Here is a 15670-nt window from a genome sequence, read left to right on the forward strand (position 1 = left end):
ACATTTTGTACACACACACACCACATGCAGATTCTCAATAATATGGGCATGTTCGACCTGTGACCACACACAGGACCAGCTCGATCCAGGCCCATTCACGTCACCACACTGCACAAATTAAATGTGACATTTGTTATTCATTAGAGGTATGTACTGTCATTTATATTCAACTAAATTTTCAAAAGGGTCATTAAATAAACATCAAATGCCAGTTTATCCTCGCTCAAACTCGAGAAAAATTATGACTCATTAGTCTGACGTCGCCTTGCGTTTAAAGCTTTGGGGTCGGTATGTGACATACATGTATTTTTTAAATCAGAAAATGACCATTTGCCCACAGAAAAAGCCCTTCCTTAATACATGTATCGGCGTCAAGAAAACTCCGCCTGAGAAATATATATAAAGACCAAACAAAAATTGATAATTTATTCATGAATCATGCAAACAAAAAAAATCACTTCAAAATAGAATTTTGCTCATCCGTTTCACATTTTCAGCACCGAAATGCATTTTCGAACTCGAAATCATGCTCGACAAGAAAGAAAATTCTTGATTCATCGATTTATTAGAGATGATGTGAGAGAGAAAATAGAACTTGTAAAAAATGCAGAAGTCAGAACTCGCAAAAACTTTATATTTTAAAGATAGCGACTTTTGGGGGGATATACAGGCGACAAAATGGTCTGTGTAAAATGTATTATCATATTATGGACCTCAAACATGTCATGTCATTGTCAAAGTACACGATCAACGATGTAAGTTTAAATAAGATAATTTAGAAGAATATAGGCTAGACTTTTATTTATTCAACAAAATATTTGAGTAGTCGACTGGTAGAAATTGTGTTTCAGTTCTCGCCAGTTTAACACGGTGATAGGCGAATGTCTCAAACTCAGGGTGACCAGACGTCTCGTATTTCCCGGGATCGTCCCGTATTTTGTGCCTTTGTCCTGGTGTCCCGACAAACCCTTCCCGGGACGCCTATTTGTCCCGTATTTCAAGGCTGCATTTATGCGACCTCAACCCAGAATCATGATTTGAATCATGATTTGAATCATAATTCAAAACAGCAACATGAATCACGATCCGACAGAATCAGCGTTTATACGACCATCTTTCTAACGCTGTTTCTCCCTGAATTCGGGCCGATCCAATGCGCATCACAGTGCGCAGTTTGACCCAGGAAGTATAGGTCAACATTTTCGCGCGTGTATCTAACTTCAAGTAGGCTGCTAGTTTTTGCTGCCGCCCGAGCTAACGCGCGATCGTTTGTGCAACCTTTACTCGGCTTCCGAAAAATAAATCTTTTACTTCCAGAATTCCGTGTATTGTACCTCGTATTGTTTTTGTTTACTTGTATTAAATCTTGTCGGTTCATCGAAAATGGTGTTCGGTAGCCGTAGTACTGGGCACGAATTCTGTTAATTTTTACCGTGTTTATGCATCAACTCGGCTCGCGTGTTGAATCCGCGAGCCGGGTTGAAGACTGCGAAGAAGGGATCAGAGATCGCGTTCATACGTACATATGAAAAGGCGAGTTCAACACGGCTCGCGGATCTCGAACGGAAGAATTATGACGTCGCAAATTAAAGGCGGGAAATTCACCGCCGGAATCGAATCTTGTCCGTGCGAACAACAATGCCAAAAGTGAAAGCGCGCGCAGTGACCTAGGTCAAGAGAGTTCGACACGGCTTTCTGTTTACACACGAAAAAATTGCCGAGTCTGACTCGGGTCGCGGGTTGAAACCTTCGATTTTGTAGGATCGATAAAGCCGTGTTCGACACGGCTCGCGGATCACTCTGATCGCGTTTACACAGCATAAAATTGCCGTGTTGAGCACGGCTCTCGTGTTCAACCCCCGAGCCGAGTCAATGTGTAAACACGGTATTTGTCTCGACAGGCGGTGCCACATCTCCGTAGAAATCCCTCCCTCGCAAGCACCGCCGGTAAGGGATGCTTTTGCTTCAGGCCAAAGCACAAGCAGAGCCCTGAGTTCGTCGTCAGTCCAATTTGTGCCTTTGGAACTTGAAGATATGATTGATGAAAACAATGAAATATACAAATGACGCTACAGTACAACCCCGGGGGTACAATACACAGAATGATAATTCCTAAATGCACGTGACAATTGGCATATACCGGTACTAGTACACTGGCAATACTGCTACACGAAAATTAACCTGCACGAAACACAGCGCGCGCCTTTGAGTCGAACCCGGAAGAAGCACGACACAATGACGTCATAGAATCATGATTCAAATCACGATATCGTTTATACGACCTTTTTCGTTCGTGATTCTACAGAAACGTCTTTCCAAACGCCCCTTTTTCCGTGTTTCATGTTTGTGATTTGAAAGACGTTTATTTCCACTTTCGACTACGAGCAATCGTGATTCTGCAGAATCGTGATTTGAATCATGATTCTAATCATGATTCTAGGGTAAAAAAGTGTCGAATAAACGCACCCTTAGAATATTGAACAAAATATAGTTGAAACATTTAAAAGTGATGAATTTTCATCAAATAACCATTTAACAGATGACGAAGCAGAGACAACAATAAAATCAATAATTAAACTTTTGCAAGTTCTGAGGGTGATTTTCTTCCTAAACCAATACATTGCAAAAAAACTGGCTTCCTGCCTGTGTGTGGCAGGCTCTAGGCATGTAGGATTGGAGTAGATTCTCAATGATGCAAACAATCTTACATGATAAACAGATTTTCCACCAAAATAATCACAAAATTAGAAATTGTCAGATTACTGATATTCGGAGGAACAAGTTTTTTAAATTTTTCATATTGGCTTTCGTTTTGAGTCTTATTGTGTATGTTGCCGGCGCTGGACTCTAATTTCTAAGTTGACATTGTTTCACTTTGAAATTTTATTCATTTCTAAAACACTTAATTTTTCAAAATTTAAAGAATATATCTAGAAAACACCAAATATCATTATCATTTTTCGGTTAGATGATTGGATTGATTTTGTTTGCTGGAAGTTTGAACTTTTTTACCCTTTCTTTCATTTTTATCCTTCATCCGTCTATCCTTCCTGCTTGCTTTTTTGTTCCATCTATCTTTTACTATTCCAGACCTTTCTTTCCTGATCCTTACTCTCTGTTAATTTTGCTTTCTTTCCTTCTTTCTTATCTGCCCTTTTTATTTCCTTCCTTCTTTCTTTCCTTAAACTTTCATTTACTCCCTTCTCCCTTCCTCTCCTTTTTCTTTCTGTTTTTTCCTCCTTCCATTATGTTTTTTTCATTCTCTCCCGCTTTTTCTCTCCTTTCTTTCATTTTTTATTTATTTTTCCTTCTAATTCTTTCCCCTTATTCTTTCTTTCCCTCCCTCCCTCCCTTCCTTTCTTCCCCCTTCCTGTTTATCTTCTTTCTTTGTTTCTATCAATGAATGAAAGAAACATTTTTTTCTTCATTGATTCCTCCTCCTTTTTTAAATCATTTTTTCTTTCTCTCCTCTATTTTGTCTTTCATCTTCCCTTTCTTTTTCTTTCTTTCTATATTCAATGCAAAGAATTCAAATGACAGAATACATTTTTCTCTTTTCTTTATTTCATCCTTCTTTTATTCTTTCTTTAATTTCTTCCTTCATTTTCCCCTTCATATTTGCTTTCTTTCTCCTCATTTAATATCTTTTCTTTCTCTCCTTCATTCTTTTGTTCACCCTCCCTTCCAATTCTTTATATTTTTTCACAAAGTCTAACACTGTGTAGCCTTCTTTGCTGATCATTTTTATCGATTGTCCCGCATTTCATTTTGTGAAATCTGGTCACTCTGCTTAAAGATAAATTCCAGTTTTGGTAACGATCGCAAAATGACTTTTTACAGAATCTAATATAATGACCACCCAAGTGTCTGTTTGTATGAATAAAAAATATGTGCCAAAGGATTCTGGAAGAAATTGTGTAATTGCTGAGAAATAAGCAAAATAAGCGCGGATTCGGTCACTTCTGTCGGGTCTTTATTCCAGCAATAATAATACACTGTCCCACGTGTGCCTATCTGTGTTGGTGATCTTCAGTGTGAACATTTTTCAGCGTAGATTTCAAGATTTCACAAAGTTCAGTTTTATGTAACTGTACCAGATCGAGATCCTCGATGATATTCAGACAATTAAGCCTTGTTTTACAGACTTTCTCATGAAATCAGTGTTTACTGCAACTACTGGCATTTCTCTTTAAAGGGGAAGTTCACCCTGAAGAAAAGTTTGTTGTAAAAATAGCAGAAAAAATAATAAAAAATATTGGTGAAGGTTTGAGGAAAATCCGTTAAAGATTAAGAAAGTTATTAGAATTCAAAGTTTTGGATTCGTGACGTCATATGCGAGCAGCATTCCTACATAGCGAATGGTAAAAAATCAATGAATTTCAAATTTTGTACGGTTCCTGATAACTTTACTTTGTTTTCTATTTATGATCGGGTGTGAAATGATTTGTCTATTGATATACAAAAGGCACAGTAAAAACCATTTTCAATTTTCTGAGAAAATGACATTTCATATATTTTTTACCATTCGCTTTGTAGGAATGCTGCTCGCATATGACGTCACAAATTCAAAACTTTGAATTCTAATAACTTTCTTAATCATTGACGGATTTTCCTCAAACCTTCACCAATATTTTTTATTATTTTTTTTCCTATTTTTACAACAAACTTTTCAGGGTGAACTTCCCCTTTAAACTCAAACCTGCTCACAAGTCACAGACACAGCTTATGATAATACAACTTTGGCTTTGCCAAGGCAACAATAAAACCACCCATGGGTTCATATCGTCTCGCGAGCGAAGGATTATCAGTCATACGCACGCGACACACCACTACACTTCGAAAATACAGTGGGCTTTTGCCCACATAAAATATTATGTATAAATAAATATTCCACATCCTGCTATGACACTTACCGAATCATTTAGATCCTTCCGTGACTTCTCCTTGAAGTTTCTTTCTAAAAATATGTATATTTTCTTGATCTTTAGTGAAGATTTTACGGAGATAGAAATCAGTCAGCGTTGATATCAATTTTCTCCTGAAGAGGGCGCGCGATTTATATTCATATCAAAGACACGACAAGGGAAAGAATAGGCACCTACACTATTTTACACGCATATCGACGCAAGGCATTACGCAAAGTCCGTGAAGTGTCCAATCTTTTCATTGTATAGACTTTGGTATACCGTATACGTATTATTGACGTTCGTCAAAGCTTGTACTGCTGGTTTCTTTCCAGGCACGTATATTATTTTCATTTTTTTTTATCAGTCATCTTTTTAAATTAATGCAAATGAGTGTTATCATCACCAATAATAATCATTAATTATGTTTTTTGAAGGCATTTCATTAATTGGTGCCCATAATTAGTAAATTAATCATGAGGATTGCGCATTCAAAGAATTTAGATACAGTTATAAAATTACCGAGGAGCTGAATCAAGGTTGTGAAATTATTAGCGCCACCAACGGGCTTCCTTGTATTTCCGTGGAAGAGACAAGCGAAGTCACTTTCGAGGCCGAGGTAAGCAAAATGTGCTTTTTTTATCGGATTATTATTTTATTATTATTTTTATATTCAACAAACTCTTGCTACTTACCGGCAAGCAGCGTTCTCGCCAGGATTTTTCTTACGCGTGTCGCAAACCCGCCGATTCGGTGGTGGCCGATTTTACACGTGATGTTTTGATTTTCACATGTGCTTTGATGATTTGATCCCGGTAAAGTCAAGTTTCATTGCCAATCCGCGAAGTTCAATGTAATATTGTTCTAATCGGCGGTGCACACCAATACCTAACTTAGAGTTGATATCGGCAAAATGTTGAAATGTTAAGTTGCTGTTTATCTAAAAATGTATGGGTCTTTTTGTCTGGAAATGTTTTAAAGTGTTTTGAGCTGTATTGACTTAAAATATATTTGAAATACCTTTCGTTATGGACTCCCGTTCTCCGAGAAGAAATATACCGCGTAAATCACGCATCTATCAGGACATGTTTTAACATTGTTTTGAGGTGCTTGAGTTGAAATATATTTGATATGCCTTTCGTTACGGACTCCCGTTCTCCAAGAGTAAATATAAATCACGCATTTTTCTGACAACCGCGGGAAAGAAAAATAAAAGAAAATAGAAGTCACAAATATCTCAGATTAATGAACGATCTATTAGGAATGTTTTAAAATTGTTTTGAGGTCCTAACGAGTTAAAATATATTTTATATACCTTTCGCTATGAACTCTCTAAGAATAAAAATCACACATTTATTCTAACAGCGGAATTGAAAATAAAAGAACAGAAGTCACAAACATCTAAGTTTAATGAACGATCTATCGGGACATGTTTTAACATTGTTTTGAGGTGTTAATGAATTAAAATATATTTGATATATCTTTCAGTACGGACTCCCGTTCTCCGAGAGGAAATATAAATCACGCATCTATCAGAACATGTTTTAACATTGTTTTGAGGTGTTTGAGATGCCTTTCGTTATATATGGACTCCCGTTCTCCAAAAATAAATATAAATCACGCATTTTTCTGACAACCGCGGGAAAGAAAATAAGACAAATTAGAAGTCACAAACATCTCAGATTAATGAACGATCGATTAGCCTTAGGTATGTTGTAAAATTGTTTTGAGGTCCTAACGAGTTAAAATATATTTCATATACCTTTCGTTTTGAACTCTCAGAAATAAAATTCACACATTTATTCTGACAACAGCGGAAATGAAAATGAAAGAATAGAAGTCACAAACATCTAAGATTAATGAACGATCTATCTCAGGACATGTTTTAACATTGTTTTAAGGTGTTGATGAATCAAAATATATTTGATATATCTTTCAGTACGGACTCCCGTTCCCTGAAAGGAAATATAAATCACGCATCTATCAGGACATGTTTTAACATTGTTTTGAGGTGTTTGAGTTAAAATATATTTGATATGCCTTTTGTTATGTACTCCCGTTTTCCAAAAATAAATATAAATCACGCATTTTTCTGACAACCGCGGGAAAGAAAATAAAACAAAATAGAAGTCTCAAAAGCTCAGATTAATGAACGATCGATTAGGTATGTTTTAAAATTGTTTTGATGTCCTTACGAGTTACATGTAAGATATATGTTATATACCTTTCGTTTTGAACTCTCTAAGAAATAAAAATCACACATTTATTCTGACAACAGCGGAATTGAAAATAAAAGAACAGAAGTCACAAACATCTAAGTTTAATGAACGATATATCGGGACATGTTTTAACATTGTTTTGAGGTGTTAATGAATTAAAATACATATATATTTGATATATCTTTCAGTACGGACTCCCGTTCTCCGAGAGGAAATATAAATCACGCATCTATCAGAACATGTTTTAACATTGTTTTGAGGTGTTTGAGATGCCTTTCGTTATATATGGACTCCCGTTCTCCAAAAATAAATATAAATCACGCATTTTTCTGACAACCGCGGGAAAGAAAATAAAACAAAATAGAAGTCACAAAAATCTCAGATTAATGAACGATCGATTAGGTATGTTTTAAAATTGTTTTGATGTCCTTACGAGTTACATGTAAGATATATGTTATATACCTTTCGTTTTGAACTCTCTAAGAAATAAAAATCACACATGTATATGACAACAGCGGAATTAAAATAAAAGAACAGAAGTCACAAACATCTAAGATTAATGTACGATCTATCTCAGGACATGTTTTAAGGTGTTGATGAATTAAAATATATATCTGATATACCTTTCGGTATGGACTCCCGTTCTCCGAGAAGAAATATAAAACACGCAATTTTCTGACAACAGCGGGAAAGAAAATAAGACAAGATAGAAGTCACAAACATCTCAACGATCGATTAGGTATGTTTTAAAATTGTTTTTAGGTCCTAACGAGTTTAAATATATTTTATATACCTTTCGCTTTGAACTCTCTCAGAAATAAATTCATACATTTATTCTGACAACAGCGGAAATGAAAACAAAAGAACAGAGTCACAAACATCTAAGATTATTGAACGATCTATCTCAGGACATGTTTTAACATTGTTTTAAGGTGTTAATGATTTAAAATATATCTGATATACCTTACGGTATGGACTCCCGTTCTCCGAGAAGAAATATAAAACACGCAATTTTCTGACAACCGCGGGAAAGAAAATAAGACAAGATAGAAGTCACAAACATCTCAACGATCGATTAGGTATGTTTTAAAATTGTTTTGAGGTCCTAACGAGTTTAAATATATTTTATATACCTTTCGCTTTGAACTCTCTCAGAAATAAAATTCACACATTTATTCTGACAACAGCGGAAATGAAAATAAAAGAACAGAAGTCACAAACATCTAAGATTAATGAACGATCTATCAGGACATGTTTTAACATTGTTTTGAGGTGTTGATGAATCAAAATATATTTATTATATCTTTCAGTACGGACTCCCGTTCCCCGAAAGGAAATATAAATCACGCATCTATCAGGACATGTTTTAACATTGTTTTGAGGTGTTTGAGTTGAAATATATTTGATATGCCTTTTGTTATGTACTCCCGTTTTCCAAAAATAAATATAAATCACGCATTTTTCTGACAACCGCGGGAAGGAAAATAAAACAAAATAGAAGTCACAAAAATCTCAGATTAATGAACGATCGATAAGGTATGTTTTTTAAAATTGTTTTGAGGTCCTAACGAGTTTAAATATATTTTATATACCTTTCGCTTTGAACTCTCTCAGAAATAAAATTCACACATTTATTCTGACAACAGCAACGTACGTGCACGAGCCATAGACCCAACGTCAGCTTAAAGGGCGACGCCATATTGCCAGATTTGGCGCGCGCCCTCACCCGGCTAACGTTGAGCGCCATTCATCTATACACTAATTCCTCTTGATTACCATTGATAAAAACCTCGTTCAAATCTTTTCCGGAATTATTATGAATAAGCGATTGATGTTTTTCCGTTAATCAAATATCCGTTATTATACCCATATTTTTGTGATATTTATAACATTTTTATTTTAATCACAATTTCAGTCCAAACGCGGGTCAGTTTTTGAGAACCCACGTTGTTTGTGCATGCCCACGTATGGCCTTACGCGTATTGAACGGAATGATGTTGGGTCGAACACCAGAATATTGTTGTGATCGTTTGTTCCGTGTTTGTTGGGGATGAAGTTATGATGGCGACCAGTCACGTTTGACAGTACCGCCAAATGGTTAAGATTAACTAATTAAGGTCAAGGTGAGACAAGAGAAATGAGCAAGGCGCTTTATGGGGGGGGGGGGGGAGGGAGAGAGAGAGAGGGGGGGAGTTAAGAGGACCCAGTGGGGATACAGTTTCATCATCAGTGCAGGGCGTCGATGAACAACTTAATTTTTTTTCTTCAAAATGTGGAAAGTGACAGAAAAATCAGAAAAAGGTTAATTGGTTCTTATTTTTTGAAAAAAAACCCCAGAATTTATCAAGATTGCTGTTTATTCTTCATCATGGTTGCAGAATTTAATAAAGTGTAATTCTTTAAAAAAACTCAAATTGTGATTAATCGTATTGGATTTATTTCACTCTTTTCTTTCGCCTTGTTTTTTTTTCTTCCAAAAATCAGGGAGATGAAAAATATGAGAGCTAGGACGTAAACATATGGACTCCGTAACACAAAGGTTTACGATGAATAGCAAAAATGAAAGAACGCTTCTGATTGGTTCTTAGTCAGTATTTTGCGACAAATGCACGTGTAACATTGATCTTGATTAGCCAATTCATTTAGAGATTGATCGCTAATCTTTGTGTTACGGAGTCATGGTGAAGTTATGACGTTGGAGAGGGCGCAGCCCCATGCACTTGCAGATCCAGATTGATTTTCATGGGGGACACTTAGAGTGCCCCTATATTTCTTCAGTATTATTTTTACACGCAAAAAAGTCAAAGAAGACATCATGCCACTCATGCCACCGACAGCTGCCTCGTCAAAGGGGGGCGGTCAATTATTTTGATTTTTTTTCATTTTGTCCTCGAAAGGGAAGCCGGGGGGGGGGGGGGGTCAATTCATTTTATATACATTTATATTGTGTTTATATATGGGAGGGGGTCTGCTACTGAGCATGTTTTTACAAGGGCTTAATATAACAGAAATGGCACGATTTAACACAATAAAATGTATCATGGAGGTTTATACTAAATTAATACATAATTAATAATTGTTTTAATTGAAAATGAAAATAATGAAGGCACCCATAGATCTTAAAAATATCTCATAAATACAGGCCTAAACCTGTATGAAGTTGAACAGGCATAAAGTATAAATGTTTAGCTATAGCTGAATTGATCCCGCAACCAAATAATGTTGGCATAAACTAGCTGTTATATCAGTGGCGTAACGACATGAACGAGCGAAAAAAAATTTGGGGTTATACACGATATGGCGTATCGATCAGGAAAAATTTAAAAAGAATTTAGTAAGTTGCAACCGACATGAGCATAATTTTGATGTTTTGGTTACAAAAATCCAATTGAACAAGTTCACAAGATTCTCTTTCTTTTTCCTCTTTTTTTCTGAATTGGGGGCATATGCACGACCCCCCCCCCCCCATTAATGATTAAATTATAAAGCACCACTCTGTTCTGCCACTGTCTAAAATTGGATTTAATCTTTTAGAATTTTAATCTCTTATCTAATTAATCTAAAGGGATAAGAGTAAGACAAAAAATAGTTGCAGATTACTTATTTCAAAGTATTTTTACTTAACTCCCCAACTCTGCTCTTGCTGCACTGCACGTAACGGCCCTCCACCAAATTGCCAGGCCGACTCGCCCCGTGAGCAAGTGACCGCGTTCGCGTAAGTTCACCCGAAGCCATGACTAAATTCTGACCATAAACATCACCTAACTAATCACTCTCTGACAATATTTCAAAGTGTATTTTATTACAGTCGATCCTTTGGGCCATTAAACGATAATATTTTCAATGTTATCATGACAAATAATTTTAATGAGATAGTGGCATTGTAGAAAAAACAAATTTATAAGCACGAAATGGCACCAGATATATCATCAAACATACAGCGCAGCGTTCGGGACTGGTGAGTGGGACGGCTCGCTTGGTGTTTTCGCCCCAACGAATTCGGCGAAAACGTTACCATTGCGCCGTGCGAATGTTAAATCTGCGGCTCTCAATCAGAGACTTGAATGTCTCTTTTTGCATTATCGAAAATAAATCATAGACTTTGTTTGATTTATTTACAAGTAAGTTGCATATCCGTCGTGATAATTAGGAAAATCCATGATGTCTTCTTCTAATTCTGTAAAAACTATGTCTTGAAAATGCCTATGTCAGAAAATTGCCGGAAATCGTAAAAACTTGCCTAAAATATCTCTGTTTGAAAGTTCATCCATGGTCTGGAAAAAAATGTTATAACTTTTGTAGACGTATACCGTAAACAAATACATCCTCGATCACTGAAATATAGTGTTTGCTAAGCTTTTGTAATTCAGGCCATGTTACCATGACAACTTGGGAAAACCCTTATTTTTTCGAAAAAAAACTTTGGTTTTAAGGGTCATTTTACAGACATAAAACTAACCCAATTTTGAAGAATTGTGTTTAAATTTCACATTAAATTAAATTATCTATGTTTATACTTTCGTATATGAATATTCATATTTCTTATAGAATCTTAGTTTTTGATTGGTCAATGTTTCAGTCATGGATAATGACAGAGCGTAAAAAAATCTGAAAATGCGCATTTTATCGGCAACCAACAAGCAAGATGGCGGAACACATTAAGTTGGCGCTTTGCACGTACGTGCAGCTGAAATGAAAATAAAAGAACAGAAGTCACAAACATCGAAGATTAATGAACGATCTATCTCAGGACATGATTTAACATTATTTTAGGGTGTTAATGATTTAAAATATATTTGATATACATTTCGTTACAGACTCCCGTTCTCCGAGAAGAAATATAAAGCACGCAATTTTCTGACAACAGCGGAAATGAAAATAAAAGAACAAAAGTCACAAACATTTTAGATTAATGAACGATCTATCAGGACATGTTTTAACATTGTTTTGATGTGTTGATGAATTAAAATATATTTAATATACCTTTCGGTACGGACTCCCGTTCTCCAAAAATAAATATAAATCACGCATTTTTCTGACAACCGCGGGAAAGAAAATAAAACGAAATAGAAGTCACAAAAATGTCAGATTAATGAACGATCCATTAGGAATGTTTTAAAAAATTTTGAGGTCCTAACGAGTTAAAATATATTTTATATACCTTTAGGCTTTTGCTATGAACTCTTTAAAAAAAAATGAAGCTACAGCCAAAGCAAGTGATACCTCCTTCGTCATATAAGGTACATTGCATAATACCTTGGGTGAAGCAGCTGGGATAGATCTGTCATCAGGACACTCGACAACAAATTTAGATAATCTGCCAAGATTTGCTGAACCATTAAATCAGGTAAACATGAGATGAAAATCGTTTCTCTTGGGTATCATTTGGGCAGCCACTGAGGTCATTTTAAAACATGAGCCATGAGAGCGATTGCTTTGGGTGGTGACGGACATTTCATTGATTTTTTTTTCAATCAGCGACTATACAAATAAAAAAAATTATAAAAATTCTAATAACTTTTAAAGTCTTTGGATTTTCGTAAAACTTTCATCAATGCTTATCATTATGTTTAAGTTCTGCTATGTTTACAATAAACTTTTTGTCAGGGTGAACTCCCGCTTTAATGTTTGGTCACTTGAAAATGACACCTACGTATATCACGAACGTGTGTTTTCAGTAAGTTAATTTTCAGTTGGGAAATATTGGAAATATACAAAATCACTTATTCATTTTTACCATGCTTTATTTTTTTTCAGGTTGAGACTTCGAAAATGTGTTGACCATTTTCATCATTTTGCAATTCAAATTCCCTTTAGAGAGATGTTGCAAAGTCTTAGGCATATTTCTGATCTGTACGATGCAGGATCTAGGGGCGGGGGAGTTGGCATGACATATCGATTAAAAATACCTAAACATCGATCTCACGCCACCCCCCCCCCCCCTAGAACATCAATCAATAGAACTGTACACACATGTGAAAAACAATACAAGAAATTATAGTCTGTTTTAGATGAAAGAATGAAAAATAAAAGGTGAATCCAGCAATTAGCTGTCATACAAATAACATTAACATCTCGCTCCCGGGATCTCGCTTTTTCCTTTCACAAAATCATCCACATGTATATCGCAAACCGTTTTAACATTCATTCACATTTTCTAATATCAAGAATTAATTTCTTGATGTCAAGTATTAATTTCTTGATATTAAGAATTCATTTCTGATTTCGAGGGTCAATGTATTGCAAGAAATCATTCTGATTTTCAATCAGAAATTCTTGATATCAAGAAATTAATTCTTGATATCAAGATCTTCATTTTCATTTCTGATTTTGTGCATGCATCAATATATTGCAAGAAATCATTCTGATTTTTATTCACAAATGAATTATTGATATCAAGAAATTAATTCTTGATATCTAGGTCTTCATTTTCATTTCTGATTTCGTGCATCAATATATTGCAAGAAATAATTCTGATTTTTATTCAGAAATTAATTCTTGATATCAAGAAATGAATTCTTGATATCAAGAAAATCATTCTGATATTTATTCAGGAATCAATTCTTGATATCAAGAATTCATTTTCATTTCTGATTTCGAGTGTCAATGTATTGCAAAAAATCAATCTGATTTTTTTAAAGAAATGAATTCTTGATATCCAGAAATTATTTTTTTATATCAAGAAATGAATTCTTGATATCACAAGAAATGAATCTTTGATATCAAGAATTCATTTCTGAATTCGATCGTCAATTTATTGAAAAAAAATCATTCTGATTATTAATCAGTAATGAATTCTTGATATCAAGTTAGAAATTAATTCTTGATATAAAAATAAATGTTTTTTGGTATCAAGAATTAATTTCTTGATATCAAGAAATCGTTTTATGATATCAAGAAATGAGTTCTTGATATCAAGAAATGAATTCAAGAAATTAATTCTTGATATCAATAAATCTAATAATTTTTGATATCAGAAAATGTTAAAATAGCTTGCCATACGCATGTCGCTGGCCGGCCAAGCCTATTACAGTTCATACATCCAAGAATTTCAACAATTATTTCGTTGTTACATGACAGCAGAAATTGAGAATGAACGTTAAGAATATACTTAGCAAGTAATTACCAGGAAAATTATATGGAACAATTCATTTTAAAATCAAAATTTCTTGAAAGTTATCAGAATACGGTATCATGTAAAAATGAAGTTACGTCGCATCGCGGACAATTCAGTTCCAAACATTGCGTGCAGGTCCGGCTCTGGCTCAGCTAGCTACCCGCGCCAGCGGGCTGGCAAAGCTAGCGTGGCTGGGTGGCTGGCTAGCCGGCTGGAAGTGGAAATGCGCCAGTGTCTATGCATGGATATTATCCGGTCAAGTGATAAGATCGTAGTTTGTCTGTTGCCGAAATGATTCTGAAACATTCTATATTTTTGAGGGTTGATGATGAATGATGCAACAATTATTTTCGATGATTTTCCCTCACTTTTTATAATTTTTTTTTTTGCCCGTGTCGCTCACTTTTTGCGCGTGACGCTTCAGGAGCTTGTGGAATTTGCGTGTGTCGCATGCGACGCGTGTGTTCTACACTGGCGAGAACGTTGCCGGCAAGAGCCCCGGTGCGTAGCGAGGAGCTTCGGCAAATATTACTTCAGCAATGAAGCGATGTTTGCCGACTACTTCGAAATCCAGGGTCAAACACGGTCTATTGTACGAGGTTAGTACATACTAACCTCGTACAATGTGTGAGTGCAATATAACATGTTATTTCAGACATCAATATAATATGATTGTCACTCATTGCCATTATTATAGATCTACACCAAACTTATATTTCATCATGAGTTGAAGCTTAATTGTAAAACCAACTGTTTTTCAAGAAAAACCTTTCTGGGCATGAATGATGATAACAAAATTTGGCCCAAATTATGAGCTCAAACATACATGTATGATGTATACGCCCGCGCCCACTACCTCGCACCCTAACCATATTACCGGTTCTTGGCGAATACGCTCATGTGCAATTCCAATTACCGCATCACCGTATCGTGATTTCTCCGTTCGAGATGTGTGCATTAGAATCGCATGCGCTGTTGTCCTAGTCCCCTAGATTTTATTTGGGTTGGTGCCTTGCGAAAAGTTAGCATTCCTAGCATGGTGAGTCAGTCTTTCCGTGTTTTGAAATAAAATCTGAACAAAATTCGGCAAAAAGTATTTTCAAATTGTTATTCTTTATCTAACTGGAAACTTTTGTGAATTCGACTCACCACTGCAGTGTATCTAGCCTGTAAAGTTTAAGATCTACTGTACTGCTACGCCTACGCTTACGATTTATCCCATTCAATCAATCGCAATTGTTGTCATTGTCATGGTTCACAGGAGACAACCTGAAAATTCTCCGAAAACTTCAGTCGCACATGGTACGTTACCTAATCAACTCGTCCCCTCAGCCTTTTTACCATTCTATCTTTCTTTACAGTGCCACGGCCACCATTGCAAAGGAGTTCAACGAGGAGTTCGTTCCGAAATTTAATAAATAAATAAATAA

General features: G+C 35.6%; 1 protein-coding gene across 1 annotated transcript in view; it reads right to left on the reverse strand.

The window, feature by feature from the left end:
* The window catches only part of LOC121407625 (differentially expressed in FDCP 8 homolog), a 34103-nt gene extending 18639 nt beyond the window's left edge, over positions 1-15464 (reverse strand). The window contains exon 1 of the mRNA XM_041598791.1: positions 15390-15464. The gene's annotated coding sequence lies outside the window, so the exon portion shown is untranslated. The remainder of the gene's footprint in view (positions 1-15389) is intronic.
* Between the last annotated feature and the right edge of the window lie 206 nt (positions 15465-15670).

This window comes from Lytechinus variegatus, chromosome 2 (assembly GCF_018143015.1).
Source record: "Lytechinus variegatus isolate NC3 chromosome 2, Lvar_3.0, whole genome shotgun sequence".
NCBI lineage: Eukaryota > Metazoa > Echinodermata > Echinoidea > Temnopleuroida > Toxopneustidae > Lytechinus > Lytechinus variegatus.